Source organism: Felis catus, chromosome F2 (genome assembly GCF_018350175.1).
Source record: "Felis catus isolate Fca126 chromosome F2, F.catus_Fca126_mat1.0, whole genome shotgun sequence".
Lineage (NCBI taxonomy): Eukaryota > Metazoa > Chordata > Mammalia > Carnivora > Felidae > Felis > Felis catus.
Window position 1 is genome coordinate 58,339,616 of NC_058385.1, and position 26,754 is coordinate 58,366,369.

A 26,754-nucleotide genomic window follows, 5' to 3' on the forward strand; every position below is an offset into this window, starting at 1 on the left:
CACTGGGTTCTAATAGTCAGATATGTGTTCCATATGTAATATTTGGTATTTAATCCCTTTTTTCTTGTATTTAATTTAAAATACATGAACAGTTAACATATCCTATGAATCATCACTCTAGTGTAATGAGAATTTATGCACTTCTCTATTTCAACTGATGAATGGTTATGTAAGAAAAACAGCTTCAGGACTTGTTGATTATATTTTAGAATTAGACCTAAATGGAATAGCAATCATGTACATGAAAAAATAAATAAACAAATAAAGTCTTGCATTGAGTATAAACATAATCTATTTAGAATATACAGTTCAACCCAAAACTCAGATGCTTTATCGATGGCTTTAATTGGAAGAAAGGAAGTTTGTAGCCACTCAAAATAAAATATGATAGTTTGTATCATAGTGTTATACAACATATTCCTCTTAAGAGCACAGGGGGAAAATGAAAAACAAGATGGACCTTGAATAACAGCTCAACGGTAATGTTGTATAATTGCTTTTCATCCTTCCTATCAGCAGTGAAGCTTTAAAACATTGATCAAAGATGATGACTATCACAAAGTGCTTAAAGTGCAGCACATTGTTAGATTTCCTCAGCCTCCGAAATAATTATAGCACGAGCAAGCATAGAGATGATTCCACCACCTTCACCCACCTTCCTCAAATGATTTGCCAGCCAAGGTAGTTGGGATTAAAAGAAATCTGACATGAATGAACTATATTAGAACATCAATGTCAAAATATCTATCACAGACACATACCTCAAAAGGATAAAAATACCGTGAACATTTCACATTAATGCACACCAGGATTCAGTCACTCTCCTTACAAACACAGGACTATAATAAAGGACACAAAGCATACCCAATGGATAAGAAAGTGCAACACAGAAATGAGAAGTGTTTATTGATGATGTGATGGAGATAGCTCTTGTCTGCTAAGAGTTTACAGCTAAAACAATGATTGAAGGAGAAAATCTTTTTATCCATTTATGGGAGTAATAGGTAAAGGACTTTCCCCAAAGAATTTAGTAGTTTATGCTAGATAAATATTTTAAGCTCATGGTTTCATTAGAATTTAACTATATTAATTTATTCATCACTTAATGAATTTAAAAATAATTATTGAAATCGTACTAAATGCCAGGCATTGCACAGAAACACAGGTACTGCGTTATAATAGTTACATATGAGGCTCCATGCCACGTGCTCTTAGCCTGTCTGATTTTAGTACCCACAGCTGGTATAGGTAATCACACACCTTTGCCCATTTTCTAGATCAAGTGCTCTGATGTCTTTCTGCTATGGAATGCCATTCAATTACAATTAAAGGAATTAGGAAGTAGGGGAATTTAATGCCCTTCAAGTGAGTCTCAACCAATGGTATAAATGGATAGATATTTTATTCTTCCATGTTCTCTGGGAGGATGATTGTAAGGGGTATTCGAAGTAGTTTCTCAAATGATTCCCTGAGAGAGGGTTGAGCCCTCACTGCTCACAACATTAACCAGCCCATTAGTGTGAATTATTGGCCTTTCTTTTTTTTTTCCCCCATCTCATTTTCTCTCCCAATTTTGTTTCTCCACTCTCTCCCAAAACCTACATGTTTCCAAGTGCTTGTTCCAAGATCTGCTTCCCGGAAGAAACCTAAACCAAATCAATTGGTATTGGAAGTAACAATAGATGGTAGCCCCTCAATATGGGATTCTGAAATTGGTCTCTTTGTAGGTCAGAGGGCAAAAAAGACCTCATTGCTGGCAATAAATGAGTTGCTGGAAACTCTGGGTTTGCTTTCCTACCACATTTGGTAAAACAGGTTTATGTGATAGCTCTAGCACTTGAAAGCTATGAGGGCAAGGTATTTATAAGGCTTGTGAAGGAAGCTTACCCTCTTTCGACCATTTCAGAGGCCCTGAAGTAAGAAAGTGGCAGTCTCAGCCAACTATCAGTTCAGGACATGTTTGGGATTCAAGAAGGGCTTCCTACCCTTCTTACAGTGTTTATTACCTGAAACTGGAGGACAGATTGCATTGACAAAATAGGTTCAGGATTTGATTCTAAGTGTTGAACAAATGCAAAAGATACAGAATATTCAGCTTCTGGAGGTTTCCTGATATCAGGGCTGTGGGAGTGAATATATGAGATCCTGAAAAATTGGATGGACTGCTGGGAAAGATTGACCTGAGAATGTTGCACCCCCAGATTTCCTGATATCTTTGGACTTTGAAAGCATCGTCATTACGGTTGCTGGAAGGCAATGCTAGCCTTGACAGAGGACAATGTGAAGAAATCACCTGGGGTGAGTGCCTTGCAATATATTTTTCCCCCTTAAAGTCATCCACATCCTTAATATTTGGCTCAAATCTATAAATATACTCAACTCTCATTCTAAGAAGGTACATATAGTCTCTGCTATGAGTAAGCTATCTCGTTAGATGAGCTTCAGGACAGGCTTATAGATAAATATACAGTCACAAAAATTCAGAAATATATATAGGAGTGGATATTGAGAATATCACTAGATAACATTGGAGAAGTAAGGTTGTGTTTACCTGGAGCCACACCCCCACAGCATAAAATGTAATGATCTGTGTGAATACTTGGAGCTGGTTTTATTGATACTTAAAGGAGGGCTGCTTACAGATTGCATGTGATAGCATTTTGCAGTCAGTGATATGGGAAGGCCACACTCCCTTTAGCAAAGTATTAAGGCTGTATCCTTTGGAAGGCCCAGAGAGCATTCAAGTGATATGATTCACCACAAAGAGGGTCCATAATGTATTTAAGAAGGTTAATGTTGGCTATTTTTTGTAGCTCAGAATGGATAGTGAGTGATGCTTCCATGGAGCTTGGTCTGATAGATTCCTTTCTAGCAGAAGACAGGTGATGGCACTTCTAGGCAAGATGAACAGAATGGTAATAATGGGAATAAAATAGAGTGGTAGGTTATATTTACTCAAAGAAATTATGGCTATGACTGTTAGACCATTGTGGCCTCAGAGAGGAGAGAAATTGGCAAAAAGGTAAGCTATTGTTTGACTTATTTCACCAAAATAGGTCGATATTAGTTCTCTCTATGGGGAATTGTGTTCCCTTGCCCTATTTTCAGATTTGAACCACTTAGGATCCAGAGCCCATTGATAAAAGGGAACTCTAGATATTCCTGAGTAAGGAGGCTGCAAAGTCACCACATGTATATGAAGTACATATTTCCTCATTTCTTTTGTAAAAGGCCTGTAGCTATTTAAACAAGTAACTGTACCTTAAGGAAAGGGCAATTCCTTCCAATTGCTAAATGTAGGATCTGAGCCTACAATGATATCAGTGAGACCTAATACAATTACATCCCTTGTTTAAGCTTGGACGTTATGGAAGCCTGGTGCTGTATGGAGTTCTAGTCCAAGTCTAAAGAATCTATAGACCTAATCTCTGGTTATTTTCTTGACTTTGAAGTATATATTTATGTTGAACATTCCTGGCAATTGGAAGAACTTTTACGCTGATCCTTTGGTTAGAATAGACCCAAGGTAGTATTTCAATGGAAGGCCTTGAAACCACCCTTTCCTGAGAAAATAAATTGGAAGCAATATAAAACTGTGAGTAGAATGACAGATAATAATGCTGTTCTCATAGACTGAAAGAAGAAGATCTTATTCATTCTCAATTCACCTTTTAACCCCTCCAAAAATCAGATGAATTCTGGCTAATGACACTGGACTATGTAAACTTAGCAAGTAGTTGCCCCCATCAGAGTCACTGGGCTTAACGTGACATATTTATCAAAAGAAATCAATACGCTTCCTGGCACGTTGTATGTATTATTCACTTAAGAAATATATTGGAATGAGAATCAAAATGAGTTAGTGGTTGCATAGTTAGAATATCAGTGGCCTAGAGATGTCTACCACTATCCTCAATAGGGAGGGTGAAGTGTGTAGAACCCTAAGATTGGGGGACATATAGGGGTCTTCTGGAAATCCATTCTCACCACTTCTATATAACATTGTATTGGAGATCCTAGCCAGTACAAAAGAGAAAAAAAATAAAAATTACTTCATTCACAGAAAATATGATTGTGTGTATACAACCCTAAGAAATCTGCAGACAAATCTAGAACTAATAAGTGGGTTTACAAAAGGTCAAAGGATACTGAAACTACACTGAGAAATTATTTATATATTCATGTACTAGAAATACACAATTAGATAATGAAATAAAAAAGAAGTACCAGTGGATATAACATGAAAATTCTGAAAGTATAAGAATACTTTTGGCAAAATAGGTGAAGGATATATACAATGAAAATTACAAAACTTTACAGAAAGAAATTAAAGAGGAACTAATAATGGAGAGTTGTGAATTTTTTGGTTGAAGAAAGTTTTGTACAAGCTGGATGAAAGTTATATGAAAATGCAATACAACTAGAATAGCCAAAATAATTAGGAAAAATAAGAACCAAGTTGGTACTTACAGTATATTCACATATGTTCCAACTCAAATTTTCATTGAAGCAAATTGATAAACATATTTAGGTATATCAGTAAAGTGGAATATTACTAGCAATAATAACAACAGAATATTACTGATACAAAAAGATGAATGTCAAAAGTATTCTGAGCTAAAGAAGCCAAATACAAAATTGTATACGTTGCATTATTTTATTTAAGTTAAATGGCACAATATGATTCCACGTTAAATTTTAGAACAGACAAAACTAAAATGTAAGGACAAAGATAATGAAAGTTGGTTCCTGGGGATTGACCACAATGAGACACAAGAAATTTCGGGAGAATGGAAATATATACACAAATATACTACTGTTATAATTCCTTGAACTATATGCTTAAAATTGCTGAATATTGTTGTATGCAAATTATACCTTAAAGTTTATTTAAAATAAATGATCAAACAATAAATGATTGAAACTTTACTGCTGTAAGTAAGAAATCGAATCACTGGTTAATCAAGTTCTATAAAATAATGGAATTACTGAATGAGTATTAATGAAAGTGACAACTTATTAAATGGATATTATTAAAGTCATGAGGGGTGCCTGTGTGGCTCAGTTGGTTAAGTGTCTGACTTGGGCTCAGGTCATGAGCTCATGGTTTGTGAGTTTGAGCCCCGCATTGAGCTCTGTACTGACAGCTCAGAGCCTGGGGCCTGCTTTGGATTCTGTATCTCCCTCTGCCTCTGTTCATCCCCCCACTTGCACTCTGTCTCTCTCAAAAATAAATGAAGATTAAAAAAATTAAAGTCATTTATGATTCTTGAAATCTATTTGAAATATTAACTAGTGTCAACTTTCAACTAGAAATGTGATTTAGCACTTGCAAATTTCTTCCCCCTACTATTGGAATCCCTAACCTCCCAATCATGCTGTGTATATTTACACAAAACTATTTTTTCCAGTGAATGATATTTTATAAAAATAGAAATATAGTGAAATAGAATAGAGAAAGGTTACCACTACTCTCCCTCACCTCTGTACAAACATACTTATTATTTTGGTATATTACCTTCCATTTTTAGGCATATTATTTTCCAAAGTTATAATTGTGCTCTATTTACAGTTTTAATGTTGCAAATTGGGTGAGACATGATTACAATGTATGTATAACTTCAAAAGATAAATCATACACTGTACAGCACCTTGCTTAAGAAAGGCTTTTCAAATAATGATGTAGGATTCTCAGATTGCAATCCAGAACCTGTATTGGCCAATCAGATTCTCTCTCCTGGGATTTTGAAACTTAAATGAGTGTTAGAAAAGCATGTAGCTAGTTAGAGGTCACTTTGATCTCAGCCAGCGGCCACAGGCAGAGCAGGCAAATCTTTTGCTGTGGTTCCTGCTGCCTCGCCTTTCAGAGCTTGTCTGGATCATGCCTGTTTCCTAAGCCTCAGTTCAATCTGATATCCTGCCAGTAAATCCATTTTTGGCTTAAGCTGGTTAGATTCACTTTCTGGCAGGTACATTTGAATATCTCTTTACTAGATTACATCTTTAGGGAGGAGAAAATACATTTTATTCATCATTTTTTCCCCAGTGGTGCAGTATAGGAATAGTGCCTAATGCATAGCTTAATCTGAATAGATATTTGGTGGGTATACACATTGAAGTGTGTAAGAATGGAATGCATAGAACTTTTTTATGGAGCTGTAAGCTGTCCTGTTTGGTTGTAGTGTGGGTGCATTAAAAGAAATAACAGGATAAAAATTTTGAGTTGTAGGTAATAATCACAATGTGGACAGATTGAAAAGCCAGATTGAGATGTTTATGTTTAATTTATTGGCAAGGTAGAGGTCATGAAATGATTATTATTTTTAAAGAAATAAATCAGAAGAAGTATATAGGATGAATTTGAGAGGGATTTTATAGGGGAAAATAATATTGTTTTGGTTACTGCTTTTCTTTTTAATTTTTTTTTTACATTTTTATTTATTTTTAAGAGAGAGAGAGACACACGCACAAGTGGGGGAGGGGCAGAGAGAGAATGAGACACAGAATCCGAAGCAGACTCCAGGCTCTGAGCTGTCAGCACAGAGCCCGATGTGGGGCTTGAACTCACAAACTGTGAGATCATGACCTGAGCCGAAGTCAGACGCTTAACTGACTGAGCCACCCAGGCACCCCAGGTTATTGCTTTTCAATTGGATATCTCAACATAAACACACTGGTTAGGGGAATATCTATCTATCTATCTATCTATCTATCTATCTATCTATCCATCTATATGGAGAGAGAGGCAAGATTAAAGCCAAGACATTTAGAAGTGTACAATCACAATGTAATCTATAGTTTAGAATAAGCAACCATGAAATCATAGAATATCCATTGGAATGTCTTCCATAATGTATATGTAAACAAACAGAAAAAGAAGTCATCCATTGTTTTTGGCGAGAAGTAGTAAGAAACAGAATTGGGATATGGTGTATTTCAAAGTTGTGTATTTGACATGTCTCTCCCTTGATTAGTCTTTAGTGTTTTCACAGTAGATGCACAATAAAATTCAGTGTCTTGACATTACCAATTCATTGCCGTACAAAATCTATAGGCATCCAGCAATCACCTTTCTCTGTGTTCTTAAACCATTTTGATAGGTAGGACTATTCAGAACATCCTAGGTGAGTTTACTGGCCAATTCCATTTAAAGTGTTCAATTTATGGGGATAGATTTGTTCACAGTATTTCTTTGCCATTTTTAAATGGCCGTATGATAGGCAGTGACGTCTACTCTTTCATACTTGCTGGTTTAAATTTAGACACCCCTCACCTTTAACCCATAAGTTACTTAGGGATTGTTGATATTTTGGTATTTTATACTTATCTATTATTGATTTCTAGTTCAAATTTGTTATAGTCTGAGAACAAATTTTGTATGATTTCTATCCTTTTCAATTCCTTAGACTTCACTTCTTGCATGCACTGAGAAGATTGATCAGACAAAAGTGAAAACTTACATTTTTCTCAGGTCTTTTCTGCCCACATTCTTCCTTGGCCACATACATGGCTCTTTAAATTCTCAGGTATACACGGGCACTTTGACTGTCTGAATGCCCTGGAGACACTTTCTCATAAACTTTTTTACCCAGGCTTAAGGCTATTTCTTGTATGTGGAGAGTATAATCTTTTGCCTCAGGTTAACTATGGACATTCTGTTTGCCTTACAATGATTTGAACAATTCCTGCTGCTTTTATCTATCCTGGGTGAGTTCTGAGTTCGGTGGAATAGGGACAAGTATCTTCTATCAGTCCTACAGGTAGCTCCCAGGTAATTTAGAGCAGACGAGAACAATGATCTACAAATATGGTCAGTTATTCTTCCTCTGGAATCAGTTACCAGGGTCACACCATCAGGAGAGAACACAGACTGCTGCCTTTGAGACTGCTGCCAAGCCATAAAGAGTTGGGGGCAAAGGAAGTTAAAAACGCCACTAAATGTTTCCTACCATTTTTAAGGTGCATTTTTTCAATCCCCATTTGCTCAGTTGCTGTAAACCCTTGACTGCTTTCCAGAGTTCTGAGTAATTTGGCTCATTCAAAGTGATTATTGATATGGTTGGAATAAAATATAGTTTCCCCAGCTATTTTCTCTGTGTGTGTGTTCTTTGAACACTTCAGTGGTTTTTATCTTCTATTAGGTACTTGTCCATCAAACCTGAATTGAATGTGTCTTGTTCAATCTAAGCTGCTTTGCACAATAAGCTTTTATGAGTTTATTTAGAAAACTTTTTTTACTGAACAACTGGTGCATCCTCATGTCTATTTTTAGATTATTTTAGTCATTCTTTGGTGTTACTTGTTTCCTAGGTTTGATCTTAGGCTACTTCACAGATAGGCAGAGAAGACAAATAAATGTACGGATGATACTTATGAAACTGCTGGGGAAAACATATGTGTTATTCAAAAGCAAAGTGAAGGTATTAGGGTCTTATCACTGCTAGAGATCTGTGTCTTTAGGACGTCAACATGTAGTCAATCTTGTTTTTATTTCATGTCTTTTCTTCTAATGGAATTATAAACATTTATCAATACTCATATGTTAGCTGTATTATTCTATATGATTCATTTGGTGGTGTGGCAGTTTTTAAATCTAAATTGGAAAGTAGCTTCTGGCATTCTAGTTATAGTTATAAATGCCAAATTCAAAACATATGATTAGTGGAGTCATGGCATATGCACACTTAACACATAAAATTCAGCCATATATGCTATGCCAATTTAAAGACTTCTCTAGCTGTTTCCTATTTCATTTGTTCTTTCTTTCTTAAAATATTCTTTTTTTTGCCTTCTAGTCTAATACAGTATATTTTATAACTCAGTTTTATTTTCCTGTTAAGTTTTTTTTTTTAATTTTCTTATGTTTTAGTGTCTTTGTTAAGTTTAGGATTATACATCTCAAAATAATCTCTGTATACCTTCAGAAATGTTTTATAGCTTTACGTGTAAGAACTTTTTAACTATATTTTCCCAATTTTTTCCATCTATCCCTGTTACCATTGTTGTCACTCATTTAATTTTTGGGTATGTATTGAAAACAATGCATTGTTACTATTATATGATTTAAATGAGTACTTGGGGGATTAAAATAAAATATTTTATGTTTTTTCTATCTTTAATACTTTTCATTTCTTTCTATAGATATGAGTTTCTGACCTGTATCGTATTTCTTCTTGAAGATCTCTCATAGACTAGATAAACTGGCAATGATTTTATCGTTTTTGTCTGAGAGTCTTTGTTCCATATTTCAGTTTTTTTTTCTTCTGCATTTATTAAGTTATAATAGAGGTACCCTAATCTACACATATTTAGAGTATACAGTTGGGTCAATTTTTACACATGTCTGTATTTATGAAACCATCACCACTCTCTTGTCTCTTTTAATTACAGCTTTTGTTTCCTTCTTCATTTCTGTAGTTGCAATGTATTTGTGGAAGAAAGTCAATTTCTCACATTCTGTCTTTTGTAGATTTCAGTACTATTGTAGTATTTAACATATTGCTGTTTTCTTTATTTTCTTTAAATTGATAGTTAAATCTAGTTGCTTTATAGATTCATTCTTGATATTTTGAGAGAGTGGGTAAAGCTACTTCATAGATAGTCTTCCTTTTATACAGTTGGTTTTACCTTGAGTTGGCATTCTCCTTCACAGTTGACAAGTATTTATTCTAGGTTCAGAGTACTGGGAGAATAGGATTTTTCTTTTAGAATTCTGTAGGTTCACACTATTTTGTACTTGTTTGCATAGTTTTTGATGAGAAGTCTGCTGACATTTTTTACCTTTTATTCTCTACAGGGAATGTGTCCATTTTCTTCTTACAGTTTTGAAGAGTTTCTCTTGGTGTTTTTCAGTAGTTTGAATATAATATACATAGATGTTTTTTGGTTGTGTTTGTTTGGGGCTGTGTGTTTTGTACTACTTGGTGTACTTTAGGATCTGCGGTTTAGAGTCTATTAAAAATTTTGAAAAGTTACATTCTTCTTCAAATCTCTCTTCTGCCCTACTTTCTCTTTGTTAAGTGACACAAATGTTCTTTTTAATATTTATCTCACTGCTTTTAGATGCTTTGTAATGTTTTTATTTTTCTTTACTCTTTGCATTTCAGTTTGAGTAATGTTCTACTGACTTGTCTTCCAAGTACACTGATTATTTCATTGATGGTGTCACCTACTGATTTTTATCTCTGCTACTGTGTTTTATCTCTTAGTATCTCCATTTGATTCTTAGACTTTTTCTCTCTGTGTTGAAACTACCTATTTGATCATTCATGTTGTCTAATATTTTTTGTTAGAACCTTTAACATGTCAAACATAGTTACATGAAACTTCCTGTTTGATAGTTACAACATCTTTTATTTAAAAAATGTACTGCTTATTTTTCTTTGAGAGAGAGAGACAGACAGACAAAGCGTGAGTAGGGCAGGGGCAGAGAGAAGAAGACACAGAATCTGAAGCAGGCTTCAGGTTCTGAGCTGTCAGCACAAAGCCAGACATGGGGCTCCAACTCATGAACTGTGAGATCATGACCTGAGTCAAAGTCAGATGCTTAATGAAATGAGCCACCCAGGTGCCCCTACAACATCTTTTAATATTTGAAGCAAGTTCTGATGATTGCTTTTTCTCTTGAGACTGTGTAGAAAACATTTTTGGATGTCTCATTTTGGTTGTTGAGAGTTGGACAGGTTGCCTAGAACATTAGGTACTAAGATGATTTTTAAAATTTACTTTTTCAAGTTCTTCAGTATTTAGTTTTCTGTTAATCTACTCAGGTGTTGGACTTTTTTTTTTTTTTAATGTATTTTGAGAGAGAGAGGGAGAGAGCAGAGGAGGGGCAGAGACAGGGAGAGAAAGAATCCCAAGCAGGCTCTGCACTGTCAGTGTGGAGCCTGACACAGGGCTCAGTCCCAAGACCATGAGACCATGACCTGAATCGAAACCAAGAGTCCGATGCTTAACTGACTGAGAGTTTTATTTGACTCTAGATCAATCTATCTGTCCAACCTAGGGTCTTTTGTGATGAAACCTAGAGGAAATAAGTCTCTTGCAGCTTTCCCGGTTGCTTTATACTGTTATTTTTGCTTGATGCTTGTTAGCACAATAGTGGGGGTGAGTGATAGATGGTATCTGATTGTACTGACTTAACCTCAATCTAAGCCTGGTAATGTGAACCTATCTTAGGAATGTGTTCACCAGTGCTACTTACTATTCCTCCTCGAGCGTAACACTAAACTTAGCATGTATTCTTGCCCATCCTTAAAGTATAACATTTTCTTTTGTTTGTTTTCCTTTCTTATTTCCTATCTCCTAGAAGCAGTGGATTTCTATCACTGTCGTGAGGTTACAGTTTTTCACTATTCATTTCGCAGATTGAGGCTTTGGTTCCAGACGCGTAATGGGGAAGATGAGTCTGCGTGAGGTGTCAGCAGTGACTGCTGTTGCCCTACAATCCCCACAGGAAAGAAGTTTTCTCAGAATTTTCTTGCTCTTGTTAGAGCCTACTAGATTCCAGAAGGAAAAGCCCTCAAGAGGGTATCAATCTCCAAATGTCTGCATCTGTTATGGGCTTCATAGGCTCATGCTAGCCCACACTTGACCCTTAGCAATTTGTTAAAAAATTACTAAGCTGACTCATTTTTCTGTATTATATGACATTTGGAAACTTCTGCCCTATGTGAGCAAATGCCTGAATCCTGTTTCTACCTTCAGTCACCTGTTTTTCTCCAGATTTGGGGTTAGTTGTTTCTCCTGAAACCATCTCAATTCCCTGATGTAAAGTAGTTATAGATTTCCAGCTTTTTTCTTGTTGTCAGGGTAGAAATGATACTCCACATCTCTCAACATCCTTGAGCTGAGATTGAAAGTCTCCTCTGGGACTGTTTTGAACATAAATTTCATAGGAAGCTCTGTGGTGGAGTTGGAACTGCCTGCATTTTAGAATTCACATACTTGATTCAAGTTCCAACTCTTCCTGCTACATACTCATGTATCACGAGGTTGGTGACCTCTGATCAGCACCAAGAGGGAACTAATCCTAACCTTGTAGAGCCATTGAGTGACATAAATGACAACAAGAAATAGGAAAACTCTAGGACAGAGAAAGTACCCATTACATAATTGTTTCCTTCTCTTTTCCTGCTACGGCAAGATCTTAACTTTGAATTGTTTATGTGTCTGTGTGTCCTAACTAAATCCTGAATTCTTTGAAATTAGGAACAACATCTTACTTAGATTACACTGATTAACTCCTTGTACAGTCCTTGGAGCATAAAAATTTTTGCTGAAAAAATATTCTCATCCAGATCTGTTTAAATCTATGGAGTAGGTGGTGCTTCAGAAGAGATTCACCAGCTGTACTTAAGGTATGAAAAGCTCCTACAAAAAGATCGTGATCAAAACTTTGAAGGTCAAAGTTAAGCCAAAAGTTAAATATTTTTCATCAGTGCAAGGTTAATTAAATTGTAAAATCCAATATAACATGAAAAAATATAAAGCGTCAAATATAATTTGCCACATATAAAGCTCCTGCAACTATAAAATTAAATAGTTGGGAAAATCATGTTCAGAAGAGTGAACCATTACCTCTCAGAAGAAACTTGTCCTATTTGTAGACCTTTAGGGAATGATGAGAAAGAGAACACAGGTTTTGTTGTGAGATAACCTTGGTGTTTATCTTGATTTCTCTAAGCTGTGTGTATTTAGCATATTAGTTAACCTCTTTACACCTTCAGTTTTTCCTCTCAATTTTATAGAATTTTAAGAATTAGAAATAACTTGTGTTCAGTTCCTGGCACACACAAATGCTTAATGCATATTAATTCTTAATTTTTTATGTAAAACCTTGTTCTGAGTGATCATGTTCTTTTAGTTGACTTTCTATATTTTTTTAAAAAAATGCTCTATGCACCAGAGGAGCTCTGTAGGTACAGAACTTAGGAAAAGATACATGTTTTGATCCATAGACACTTGGTTCTGTGAAGAATGTGAATACTCTTCAAATCTTGTTTCTTGGGCCAACCGTCAGGGTGCTAAAGCAATTATGCTGAAAGTTTTATAACAACCAATTTTGAAAACATAAACAAATATGCCTATGTTTATATCTAAATTTTAAGTATAGATGAGTGTTAAACGTAAAATTATAGTAACTAGAAGTCTGTATCAAATAGAACCTCAACATTTATTAGCTAAAGTTCTACCACTTGAAAGACATGAAAAACTGTCAAAATATTCACTTCTTAAAAAATGGAAGGGGGATGGAGAAGAAATCTTTTGACCTTATAGAGTATTTATACCACAGGCCATGCAGTAAATTCCAGGGAATATTGAGCTGGTCTATTCCACATCCCCAGACAGAAAACGTATTAGCATTTTTGAGACAAATGTATTTAAATTATCTAATAAAAGATATACATTTATCTAATATCTATCAGTTAAAATATTTGTTACTAAAAATTATGCTGCTTTAATTTTACAAAATTCCTTTTGGATCCTCCACATATAATGACTTCTCATTATTAAAATTTCTCATTTATTTAGATTTAACTATGACATGAATTCTAAAATTTTCTGGAGTTTATATTCAAAATAATTTATTAAAAGCATTTTTTAAATTAACACTTGTCATTCTTTTTGAGTAATATAGTTCTAGCTATATTTTAAATTTATATTTATAAATTAAATAAATTATATTTACATATAATATATATTTATATATTTTAAATTTTATAAATGTATAAATAATTAAATGCATATTTATATATTAAAGTATAATTTATTTTTATATTTCATTTTCTAAATTTTAATTATTTTTTGATATGGTAAAACATTTATATTTGAAAAAAATAAAAGCAGTTTTATCTAGAAAAGAAGAAAAATAATTAGTAAACATTTTTTGTTTAAACATTTATGAATTGCAGAGTATTTTCTCTTTTTTGATGTTTATTTAGTATTTTTGAGAGAGAGGAAGAATACAAGCAGAGGGAGGGGCAGAAAAAGAGAGGGACTGAAGAAGCACGTTCTGTGTTGACAGCAGAGAGCCTGATGTGGGGCTCGAACTCATGAACCTCGAGATCATGACCTGACCCAAAGTCAGATACTTAACTGACTGAACCACCCAGGCCCCCCTCGAGTGTTTTCTCTTTAATTATTCTAGGTGATTCTCAAAGCACTTCTGTCAGTGGATACATAATTCATCCAAGGCTACATAACTAATGGGAGAACCATGACTCATTCCAGGAATGGATTCATATGTCAGCTCTCTCCACTAATTTTATCTGCTATGCCTTCCATGACGCGTTATATTTTTCCATGTTATATTGGATTTTACAATTTAATTAACCTTGCACTGATGAAAAATATTCAACTTTTGGCTTAACTTTGACTTTCAAAGTTTTGATCACGATAGTTTTTCTTTGCTGCTAATATTGCTACATATTCTTCCCCAGTATTACTCTCTTCTCCCCAAATCATCACGACAATTGATATAAATTAAAACTCTTACCTCCAAAATATTTGAACAGAATTTTATTGCTAAAGCTTTTTTTTTTAACACTGATGCATATAGAGCATGAATCATTATGTTACAAACTTTAACATGGATCTCTTGCTAAATATCCTTTAGCCAGTTTTGTATTCTCCTAATTTGCCACGTATAAATATGGTCATTCTATCCCCCCCTTCCATCTCTTCTTCCTTCATTTTTCCGTTTTTTTGTCAAAAAAACAACATCCATGCTTTCATAGAGTATGACTTCAGAATCCTTTTCTGTAGAATAGGCACCTAATGAATCAGTCCCTTAGGATGTCACAGGAGGGGAGTGAGAGAATATGGAGTTCCAATATGTGATAAGAGATGAATTCTTAGAGGCTCCTCGGTGGCTCAGTTGGTTAAGCATATGACTGTTAATTTCAGCTCAGTCATGGTCTCATGGTTCATGACATCGAGCCCTGCATTGGGCTCTGTGCAGAGTGTGGAACCTGCTTGCGATTCTCTCTTTCCCTCTTCCTCTGCCCTTGCCCCTCGTAATAAATAAATAAACTTTAAGAAAAGAATTCGGGGGGCGCCTGGGTGGCTCAGTTGGTTGGGCGACCAACTTCGCTCAGGTCATGATCTGGCAGTTTGTGGGTTCAAGCCCCGCGTTGGGCTCTGTGCTGGCAGCTCAGAGCCTGGAGCCTGCTTCAGATTCTGTGTCTCCCCCTCTCTCTGCCCCTCCCCTGCTCACGCTCTGTGTCTCTCTGTCTCTCAGTAATAAATAAACGTTAAAAAAATTAAAAAAAAAAGAATTCGGAAAATAAAGAAAGAAATTCTGAGAAGAAAATTGTAGTGTATAAGTGGAATTTTATGCATCTTACACAGATACTCATTTTTGAAAACTATTGTTTCATTTATTTATAGTAAATATTCCTTCAATTAAAATTTGATTAGTTTTTTTTAATTTATTTTTTATTTTTTATTTTTTGTTTTTTGTTTTTTACTTACTAGGAAAAATAATGCAGTAGGGCCAACTTGGTTTATTCTACAGAGATTCAAACACAAAATTATAATTTAAATAACCAACATAGACTCCACCCTGGCCACTATGCCACTTATGTAACCTGTACCACCTCCCCTTTTCTCTCTTTCTATAGGATTCATATACAGGGAAATATGTGGTTTTATTTTAATTGATAGTAATGATAGCATGCATTTCATTAGATTTCTGTAAAATCCATAATTTTACTTCATATTGTTATGCATAACACTATCATAGGTTTTTCTTAAAAGATATGTGGCATAGTTTTAGGGTGTTATTTGGAAATCTAATGGCCTACTCTAATTTTACTTATGAGTACATTGTTCTCATTCTCAGAAATGAATCTTTAAAAAAACATATGTTCAACATTTCCTTTAGGAAGGGATGAAAGTTAAATGTCTGCTGAAGGAGGAACAAGTGGATCAAAGCAGAGAGGAAATAGAGATAGATGTACTTAGTTGTTGAATAAGAAGCTCACTATGAAATTTATCTGGAAAGCTCTCAAGGATAGACAGTCTAAAGAGGAGTTAATTAAAATAAATGTAAGCACCACTGCCTAATTGTGATCATTTTCCTCCTGTATCTACTTGATCTCACTTTAATCCTTACAATCTAAATATAAAATAATGGTCAGCTTTGGCAATTACTTTGCCAAGCAGATCCATCAATGATGGAGAAACCAAGGGATCTGGAAGGGATTTTATTTTTGTAAAATAGAGATTGCTTCTTTACTTTTTAACCTTAAGTATAAATTGGACTTAACCCAACTCATTTTTAGTTGGGGGATAAGTTTTTATATCTTTGCAGTGTTACCTAGGAAACCAAGCCCTTGCTACATATAGACCCCTGCATGATTACTCTATGTACATTATCGTAGGTCACTTGTGAGCAAATCAAAGAAAGTCGTCTAACCAAATAAGATTCTGATAAACTGAATGATTACAAAATATTTGAGGTTTTATGTTTAAGTATTTTTAAATTATTCAGAAAAAGAGGGGCGCCTGGGTGGCTCAGTCGGTTGTGTCTCACTTTGGCTCAGGTCATGATCTTGCGGTTTGTGAGTTCGAGCCCCGCTTTGGGCTCTGTGCTGACAGCTCAGAGCCTGGAGCCTGCTTTGGATTCTGTCTCGCTCTCTGTCTGCCCCTCCCCTGCTCGTGCTCTGTCTCCCTCCCTCTCAAAAATAAATAAACATTAAAAAAAATTTAAATTCTAGGAAAAAGAAAAACTGCCTTTTTCCAGTACAATTTTTTAAAACAAATTTTGTCCCAAGTAATACTTATTGCCTATAGTTTCCAACTTTATTACCAAAACACTATAACTAAAATTGGTAACATGCTGTTATTGACTATGATGTTGATGCTGATTATAAAAAGCCTAATTCATTCTAATTTATATATTGAAGTCAATAATAATTTTTAATCATTTTGAATAAGATTTTGATAGTATTTACATAATCAAACAATGGAACTAAATCCCTAATAAAGATTTAATTGTAAAGAGAAATAATTTAATTGTAAAGAAATAATATAAATACAGAAATAGTTACTGTATAAAACTGTAATGATGCAGTGTTTTTCTACTTATCTCTCTAACCTGCTTGTTATCCGGGAATATTTATTACAGCACATCATACCAAGACTCAATTAAATAAGAAGTCTTGTCTATTCTACCCCAGTATATTCACACTTAACCAACTCTACTAAAATATCATCATATTCAAGTTACAGACAATTCCTTTTTTAAACTTTTCCAGTAGGCTTTTAAAGGGTATTCCGCTTCCATTCTCCTATGGTCCATTTCTACATAGCAGCAAAGGTATTCTTTTCAAAAGGAAAATTAGACTCCATCACTCACCTTGGTTAAATTGTTTGCTTCTCATTGCAATTCATGTACAATCCAAACTCCTTATATGGGCTTGCAAAAGCCTATTTAATTTTCTCCTGGCTATTTCTCTGAATGCATCTTTTATTTTGTGCCGTCTCACCCACCACACATCAGCCATTCTGGTTATTGCGTAGTTCACACAACAGCCAATTTTCATCAGAGGCTGGGTTATTTTCCATGGTAATATTGTCTGTCTGAATTGGAGATTAGACCTGTTTTAGGTCTGGTAATAGGAAAAAGACTGAAGTGAAGATTTACTTGCAAATAATTTACCTAAGAAGCTATGAAAAGGATAATGGGAGGAAAGAGACCAGCTGCAATAGAAATCTCATGCAATTGCTCAGATAACCCTTCAAGATGGGCTTCATTGATGCAAAGGAGTCAGGCCTTTGCACCCACCCTAGATCAATCTTTGGGTGGAGGATTCTCCCTGGGGATAGGCTCAAAACTTGAGCAAGTTCAGTTTGTTTGGCCAAAGGCCAAATGTTGTTAGCAAGGAATATGTTAGCTGCTGGGAAAATGACCCCTTTTGTAAAGTGAATCCATTTACTTTTTGTAAAAAGTTCTTATCTTTTTTTGGAATAGGTTCTTTGGGCTTCTGAGTAGTCTCCCTCACCCCTCCATCCTTGGAATACTTACAAGAAGATAGAAAAATGACTTATAAACCATGATACTGCAACTGGTCTCAGGGCTGCAACTTACTCATATTACCTTGCTCCACTATTAGTCCAGCTTCTCACCTGCAGTTACCACCTCTAAATGCCTGGATGAGTCTGGCTGCCAGATACTTCTTAGGCTGTGGCTGCTGCTCTTACCTATTCAGCATAAACAAATGTGTAGGACTGTAATAGACATCCCAGTGGATTATCTAGATTACCTAAATATTAAATGTATTCTTTCCTGCTCCATGTTTAATAGCTTCCCCTTGCAAATCAGACCAACATAATCACTCTTTTTCTGTTTCTTTAACCATGAAAATTGTATAAATTACCAGGTGTCAGCAGTGACTTTGCTTTTAACTGAATTCTTACTTCTTCCTCCGGCAGAATTTCACCTCTGGTAACCAGGATATCTGTACCTGTAAAACTTAGTTGTGTAAACATAAAACAGAAACCCTAAATGAATCACTGGGATGTTGGTAAAAGAGTCCATAGCTATAGTTCTTGCTTTATGTCCCATGTCTCCATATTGTGTACATACAACTATGGTTTTTATTGATCTTGTTTTAGAGTTTATATTAAATCCCAAAGGATGGTTGATCATCCCTCTGAGTTACATCTCCCAGGAATCTAAGTAAACTTTCAAAAATGTGTTCCATTCTTATCAGGCCAATGGCTGGGTTGTGTGGTAGGTGAAGGAATGAATGCATGTCATGATCATGTGCTCACTGAGACGCTTCCCCTCCTTGGTCCCATCTGATCTAATGAGGGATCTTATGTCAGTGGATCACTGCATAAATCTATAGATAGTAATGCTGGCTGAAGTCCTCTAAGAGAGAAAGACAAACCCATGTCCAGAATGTGAGTTAGTTATAGTCATGATGAAAAGAGTCCAATTGTGAAAGGAGCCCAGTGTAATAACCTTGCCACCAAGTAGCTCATTGATATCTTCTAAGGATGAATTCATAATAGATTTTATATGTTTTGTTGGATATTCAGAGATATTAGTAGCTATATTAACCTTGGTGAGTGGGACTAGCTCTATTACTGTCACACAGGCCCATTTATAACAGCACTGGGCGTACTGAAGACATGCTAGCTGACCTGAATTTGTCAAGTCAAAGCTCTATGAATTAGGAGATTTCACTTTTTTCAGGGCCATACCTGAGTGTGGCTGTAGCATAGGAAGAGTGCATCTTCAGTTTGCATCCATATATGAGCTAACCCGTGCATAAACCAAGCTCATCCTTGTTCTTCCTCCCTCATCTGTTATTTTTTAAATGTTTGTTTGTTTCTTTATTTAGAGAGAGAAAAAGATAGAGCATGTGCAGGGGAGAGGCAGAGGGAGAGGGAGACAGAGAATCCCAAACAGGTTCCACACTGCCAGAGCAGAGCCCAACATGGGGCTCGAACCCATGAACCTTGAGATCATGACCTGAGCCAAAATCAGGAGTCAGACACTTAAGTGACTGAGCCACCCAGGCCCCCTGTCCATCATCTCTTTTAAGTGCCCCCTTGCCCCTTAGATGCCACCCAGGAACCTGTTGGTATGATCTGAGGAAGAAGTGTTGAGATAATATTGGTGGACATGGGAGTCTATGTCACTTTCTTGTGTGGCTTATCTCTGCTCTACGGACCTAGCTGTACACCGTACTTCATGTGACACTTCTGCCTTAATGATGTATTGCTACTGGGCCTCCTCAGCCTTTCAGCTTGCTATGTTGGTGGGTCTGACAGAACCTATTCATGATGGTCTTCTTAATAAAGGTCTCTTGATATGTATTAATCAGATTTTCCATTTGTTTTTAGTGCACAGTATTATTTCACATGATCATTTCACATGACCTTGCTATAGAAAATTAAGGCTTTACGTGATGATGCTTCGACTGGGGCTTGCCATAATTATAACTTGTATTATTCCCGCACATCAGTATGGCCCAAGAAGAAGGTCTGCTTGAATCACAACCTGTTTCTGCTGTAGATATCTTTTCTGCTTTGGGTTTCACTAAAACCTGTCCTCCTTCTGAATCACCTGGGAAGTTGGTCTAAGTGATCATATCCAGTGTGGAATATGTTGCATCTAGAATACAAAATTTCTAGCAGGCACTGTACTTTGTTTGTAGTTGTAAGTGGTGCAAGATGCAATCTATTGTCCTTTACTTTTGAAAAATCATACCCCAGTAAAGTAAAAACTTAACTGTCATGATAGGTCCTATAGCTTTTTTTACTTATTTCCCACCCTCTGGCATAGGCAGATCTTACCAGGTTCTCAAACATACTTTTTTTTTTCTTTAGTTGGTTTGCTTGTTATGCCATTTATAAAGTGAACCAGTTTAATAGTCTGAACAGTATCTCAGTGGTCTAGATTCCTTGGGACTACTTTATGAGAGAATTGGAGAGAGTTACACGGTCTTATGGCATGCGATGTAAATGTGAACTGATTCTGGTCCTCCTTCACAGTAAAATTTAAGAAGAATGAGTTGACTAGATCAATGACTACATACCAGGTGCCGAAGGCCATGTTAATATGTTCTTAAAGAGATACCTCCTCTTATACAGCAGCAATATTGATACTATTTGCTTAAATTTGAGGCAGTTGACTGTCATTCTCTAGGACCCATATTGTTTTTCTAAGTGCTGGCATGATGAATAAATGAGGATATAATAGAGACCACAATCCTAGAATTCTTTAGGTACTTAAAGGTAGGGCTGACCTTCCCTAATTCCTCTTAATATTCATCTTTTTTTTAATTTTTTTTCAATGTTTTTTATTTATTTTTGGGACAGAGAGAGACAGAGCATGAACGGGGGAGGGGCAGAGAGAGAGGGAGACACAGAATCGGAAACAGGCTCCAGGCTCTGAGCCATCAGCCCAGAGCCTGATGCGGGGCTCGAACTCACAGACCGCAAGATCGTGACCTGGCTGAAGTCGGACGCTTAACCGACTGCACCACCCAGGCGCCCCCCTCTTAATATTCATCTTAAATGTAGTTTTTATATAATAAGTTGGCTGAGATATTGGCTTCACCTACAAAAGGCTTTGTTAACTACACAGGTCAAGACACTAATCTGGGAACTGTTTTACTGACAAGAATGCCTAATTAAATTATACACTCAGGTATTGGAAAAATGAGGACTAGGTGATAGTGAGTCTGTGAAATTAGTTGATCCTATTGTAAGCCAGACTTGACCCAGTTCTCTACTTAGTACTTGGTCCCCACGCTAGCAAGCATTATGATGCTTCAGGTGCCATATTAGCATCAACTAGGACTCTTTCCATCAATCTTTTAAAGATTTATTATTCCCATTACCCTACTGTATTATTTACTGAGTAAATAATCCTGGATCTCTTTGGAAAGAGGCTACGTGAATTATTACTATTTACATATAATGTGGATGTTCAATGTCTTTCTTTCTGGGAACTTGGACCATCCCTTAGTCAAATAGTTTTGGCCTGAAAACTGGCCCCAGAATAGAAAGTGGTCACAGCATCATGATTTTGTGAGTGACTACCCTGAGTCTCCCGATCATGCATCCTTAATTCATCTTGAATGTTTAGATTGATTTTACATATTGAGCCATTAATCTTGCCATATGTATTTTTCCCCCAAGGATGCCAGATCTCATCAAAAATCTCTATAGCTGGATGTTAGCCTCTACCCTAGTTTTACTATGACATTGTTGCTTATTACAGTAATTGCACCCATCTTGTTTTCGACCATTAAGAACCATCACATGGTCCACTTTCAGGAAACTCTCATCACCATTCCCACTGCTGTCTAGGAGCCCAGTTCTGTAATAGCTTTTCCAACTGTCAGACCTGAACAACAGAGTCGTACAGAGAAACCACTGCTTAGTTTCTCAGAAGTACATGTCTTATTGACTTAGTAAATGGAGTATCATTCAGTACTCTTTTAAAATATAGTTGGCTAGTGGTTTCCAGGCTTACATAATAGGTATCCATTCCAACATTTCATTTTGCTGAGCCTCTCAATCCCTTTTTACACTGCTTGCATTGCAGTTATGGCTTTTATTTTTCATTTAATGGGTGACATTGACTTGTCCAGGCTTTAAACTGATACCATACCAGGATAGCATTGTCTCTGTGTCCTTGACAGAGTTTTAAATACATTTTCATAGGAATTTGTTCCCAGTTTTATAACCTTCCTCCTTATGTGACTCTACGTCATAATAGCCTTAATAACAGATTTTCTGCATCCCATCTCTTACATAGGCTCTGACTAATGTTAGTACATTTGGCAAGGCTGTATAGCTTTTAGTTATAGTCCTTTTATTTCCTTAGTAGGTCAAGTACCATCTCAGTTGAGTTATATTGTCACTTAATATTGGTTATTGCTCTCATAGACAGAACCACACAAGTGGAGGTTCTGTTGAACACATGTTATCTTTTAAGGAAATAACTGGTAGATTTTCTTCAAACAAGGTCCTTGCAAAATTTTAACATGGAGGTGTGTTAGAGGATTATGGTGAGTACTGAGAGTTTCAGATGATTAAGAGATTGTGTAGTCTCAGAGTTCAGGAGAATATGGATATTCTAGGTGCTCATGCATATTGGAACACATGTCTTCATCCCCATAAGGGTTCTATTCCTTCTCAGTTAAGGCTTGGATCATGGTGTAATGGAATTGCTAGAGTGGGGTTTCCAGTCTTCTCAGGAGCTGCGTCACAATTATAACTAAGTGCTGATTTTGAGCCTTAGCTTTCTGCTTTCTAGCTGCAGGGATAAAATTCTCCATTTAAGTTTCTAAGGAGGCACTATAACTTTTAAACACATTGTCTTAAATTAGTGATGAATTAATTCAATTTTGTTGTCTTTTTCTAACTCACTGATCACCCCTAGCAACACCTTTAGCATTTATGTTCCTCATAATTTTTGCTTACCATGAACTTCTTAAATACCTAAGATATCGACACATTCCTTCACTGGTACACCATTCCAGTTTACCATCGGTGAGAATATTAACAATTACACTGCTATCTTATGCCAGAGGTGATCAGTATTCCACCTATCCCAGTAATGGGATCCTCGTTGCTAACTGGCCAACGAATATTTCATCTCCAAAAGTCCACATTTAGAGACTACCAAGACCTACCTTCTTCCTGACACCATTTGTCATTAGCTTGCTTCTGCAGAAAACTGAATCTTAGAAATATTAGGGAATGTTCTAGAAACAATACCTTTAAGCAGTTGAAGGAAGCAGGACAGGGCAGAAGGAAAAGTTGAGGTGCAGTGCAATTGAAGCAAAATTCTCAGCCAGTCACATAGGTTGATCTGAAGCTGGAGTAGCTCTTCAGAGATATGCTGCATTGGATCTGAGGTGTAGGGGCTGGGGAGGCTTTTTACACTTGCATCCAACAGTCATTGGAAATACGTTTCCCCAGGTAGGAAGAATGACCTTGAGAAAGCAACTCTTTTTGCCTAATAATAAGTTTGGCAGGGATTCAGCTGTGACCCAGCAGCAAGCGAAACTCTTAGTCCTGGGGCGAAATATCCGAGTGGTATGTCACAGCATTTTTCTAGGGGATCCATTGTAAAAACAGTTCTAATAAAATGTGTCCCATATACCCAGATTGGTAGCCTTCCACATTTTTTTTTCTTCCCATCTTTCACCTGCAGATACCTTGCAGAATAAGTCTTGCCCTGGGGACTTTTCACATAGAATATCGGAGAACTTGTGAATTCTGAAGACAGGTTATTAAAAGATAAGAAAATGTAGTAGGGGCTGCATTAAGATGTCTTAATTCTTTTATTTTAGCTCCCCAGTCATAGAGGTCACACTTTTGACCTCTATGGAAAGGGAACTTTCCCCTATGGTAAGGGAAGAGTATGGGATTAGTGAATGGAAGAAGACTGAAAAAAATGAAGAATGGGAAATGGTATTCCATTTTACACTGTTCAGTTGTTTTGCATTAACAGTGGTCTTAAACATAGCAGTACATTAGAATCATCTCTAGTGGATAGTTTTTAATTTTTTTAATGTTTGTTTATTTTGTGAGAGAGAGAGTGCAAGCAGGGGAGGAGCAGAGAGAGAGGGAGACACAGAATCTGAGGTGGGCTCCAGTGTAAAGTCTGATGCGGGGCTCAAACCCATGGACTGCAAGATCATGACCTGAGCAAACACGGGCACTTAACTAACTGAGCCACCCAGGTGCCCCTCTAGTGGATTTCAAAATATAGCAAGACTTAAGTCCACCACTGACTAATTAAATCAGAATCAATGAGAATGGTGGTCAGCAACCTCTAGGTTGTAAATGGTTACCAAGTAATTCTAAAGTTCAGTCAGTATGGCAGTATACTGGGCTTACTAGTTAAGCTTACAACCACCTATTCTTGTAGTTGCTTTTCTGACACCAGCAGTCATATGTCTGTATGTGTACCTCTACTCTGCTAATATTAACCACTGTTCCTTTGTATATCCTTCTGGAACCACCAGAAGATAGTTTTTGTTTTGTCTTGGTAGTTGACAGCATGGATCAAGATACAGTGTTCCCTGATGGAAATGTATGCTTTTCTACCTTCTATCTTAAATTAGTCCTGAACAGAAGTTATACATTTGGTCTAAGTTTTGTTTGTTTGTTTGTTTTTTCTTTTCTAATGTTTATTTATTTCCTTATTTTGAGAGACAGACAGACAGACAGACAGACAGACAGTGGGAGCCAGTGGGGGAGGGGCAGAGAGAGAGGGTGAGAGACCCAAGCAGACTCCACACTCAGTGCTGAGCCTGACAGGGGGCTCAATCTCATGATCGTGAGATCATGACCAGGACAGAAATCAAGAGTCAGATTCATAACCAACCAAGCTACCCAGGCACCCCCATACATTGAGTCTAAATGGCAGCATATAATTTCTGCAAATATTTTAAGATTATTAATGTTAAAGAATAATGATAGACATTTAGGTTGGTTCCATATCTTAGCTATTGTGAATAATGGCGGATTGTACATAAAGAATGAAGATATTTCTTCAAGATTTTATTTCCTTTGGAGAAATATCCAGAAGTGGGATTGCTGGATTATATAATACACTGTTTTCCATAATGGCTGTATCAATTTACTTTTCCACTAACAGTGCATAAAGTTTCCTTTTTCTCCATATTCTAACACTTACCTTGGACTTTTTGATAATAGCTATCCTGACAAGTGTGAGGTGATATCTCATTGTGGTTTTGATTTGCATTTCCTGATGATCAGTGATGTTGAACACCTTTTCAAATACCTGTTGGCCTTTTGTATGTCTTTTTGGAAAAATGTCTCCCTATTTTTATTCCTGTCATTTTATTCTTTGCTATTACATGGCTATTTTTTGCTATTACATTGTGTGTGTGTGTATGTGTGTGTATAAACCTTTTATATATATAAAATATATAAATATATATACCTTTTATATATATACATACATATGTGTGTCTATATATATATTTACATATACATATGTATGTGTGTCTATATATATATATAATATATACATATATATTATATATATTTTTTATCCTATTAGTGGTTTGCAAATATTTACTCCCATTCTATATGTTGCATTTTCACTATGTTGATTGTTTACTTTGCTGTGTGGAAACATTTTGTTTTTATGTAGATGCATTTGTTTATTTGTGTTTATTTATTTATTTATTTATTTATTTACTTATTTATTTATTGCCTGTCCTTTTGGTGTCATATTTAAGAAATCATTGCCATGACCTATGTGAAAATTTTTTCCTATGTTTTCTTCTTGGAGTTTTATGGTTTAGGTCTTATATTTAATGTTCAACCCACTTTGAGTTGATTATTCTTTTTAATTTTACATATTCCCACTGGTATCTTATTGTGGTTTTATTTGTTTTTCTCTATTGGCTAATAAATATCAGCATTTTCATGCAGTTTTTGGTGAAATATATGTTTAAATTTTTGTGCATTTATTTAACTTGTTTACTTGCTTATAACTAAGGCTTGAGAGTTCCTTACATATTCTGGATATATATCCTTTATCAGATATATGCCTTGCAATTATTTTTGTCTGGTCTGTAGTCTGTTTTGCTTTTTGATATTCCTAATTGTGTTGTTTGAAGAGCAGACATTTAAAATTTTTGATGAAATTCAATTGGCCAATTTTTGATAGATCATAAATTATAAGGAGGTTCCAAGTCTCTCAAAAATGTAAAAATTGTATAGATTCCATTATATTTATAAATGCATATTCATTATTAAGAATGAATATACACAAAAGATTCTAGATAATATGTCATGAAAAAATGATTAATTCCAGAAATTTGAGGTTTAAATAAATTTTTTCAAAATCAGTTATAAATCACTACATTAAGAGTATATAGTAATTAAAGAGAAAAATCTCATGTTCATCTCAATCGTCTTTGGAAGCTATAAATAAGGAAATTTCTTCATCTTTTCCTATTGTTTACTAAAAATAAACATCACATATTCACAGGATTGCCTCATAGCACTACTTATGTTCATTGTTGCACTAGGATTCCTAGAAGTGTAGATAGGAAAATATAAATTAAAATAAAATTCAAGCTATGTAGATTTAAAAGAACAAAATGAAACTTTTGTCTTGCATAGACATCATAGTTGTGTGCCTTGGAAAGTCAAATAATCTACCAAGAGGCTCTTAGAATTTAAATGTATATTAAGCAGATTTCTCAGGAGGAAAGGGGGGCCAATCAAAAATCA

At 35.7% G+C, this 26,754-nt stretch overlaps 1 long non-coding RNA gene across 4 annotated transcripts in view; it reads left to right on the top strand.

Annotated features, from left to right (window-relative positions):
- LOC109496175 overlaps positions 1 to 26,754 on the top strand; it is a 593,347-nt gene that overhangs the window by 403,157 nt on the left and 163,436 nt on the right. For all 4 annotated transcript variants that reach the window (XR_006592547.1, XR_006592545.1, XR_006592546.1 and 1 more), the window contains one exon: positions 2,202 to 2,298. This is a non-coding gene — a long non-coding RNA (uncharacterized LOC109496175). The remainder of the gene's footprint in view (positions 1 to 2,201; positions 2,299 to 26,754) is intronic.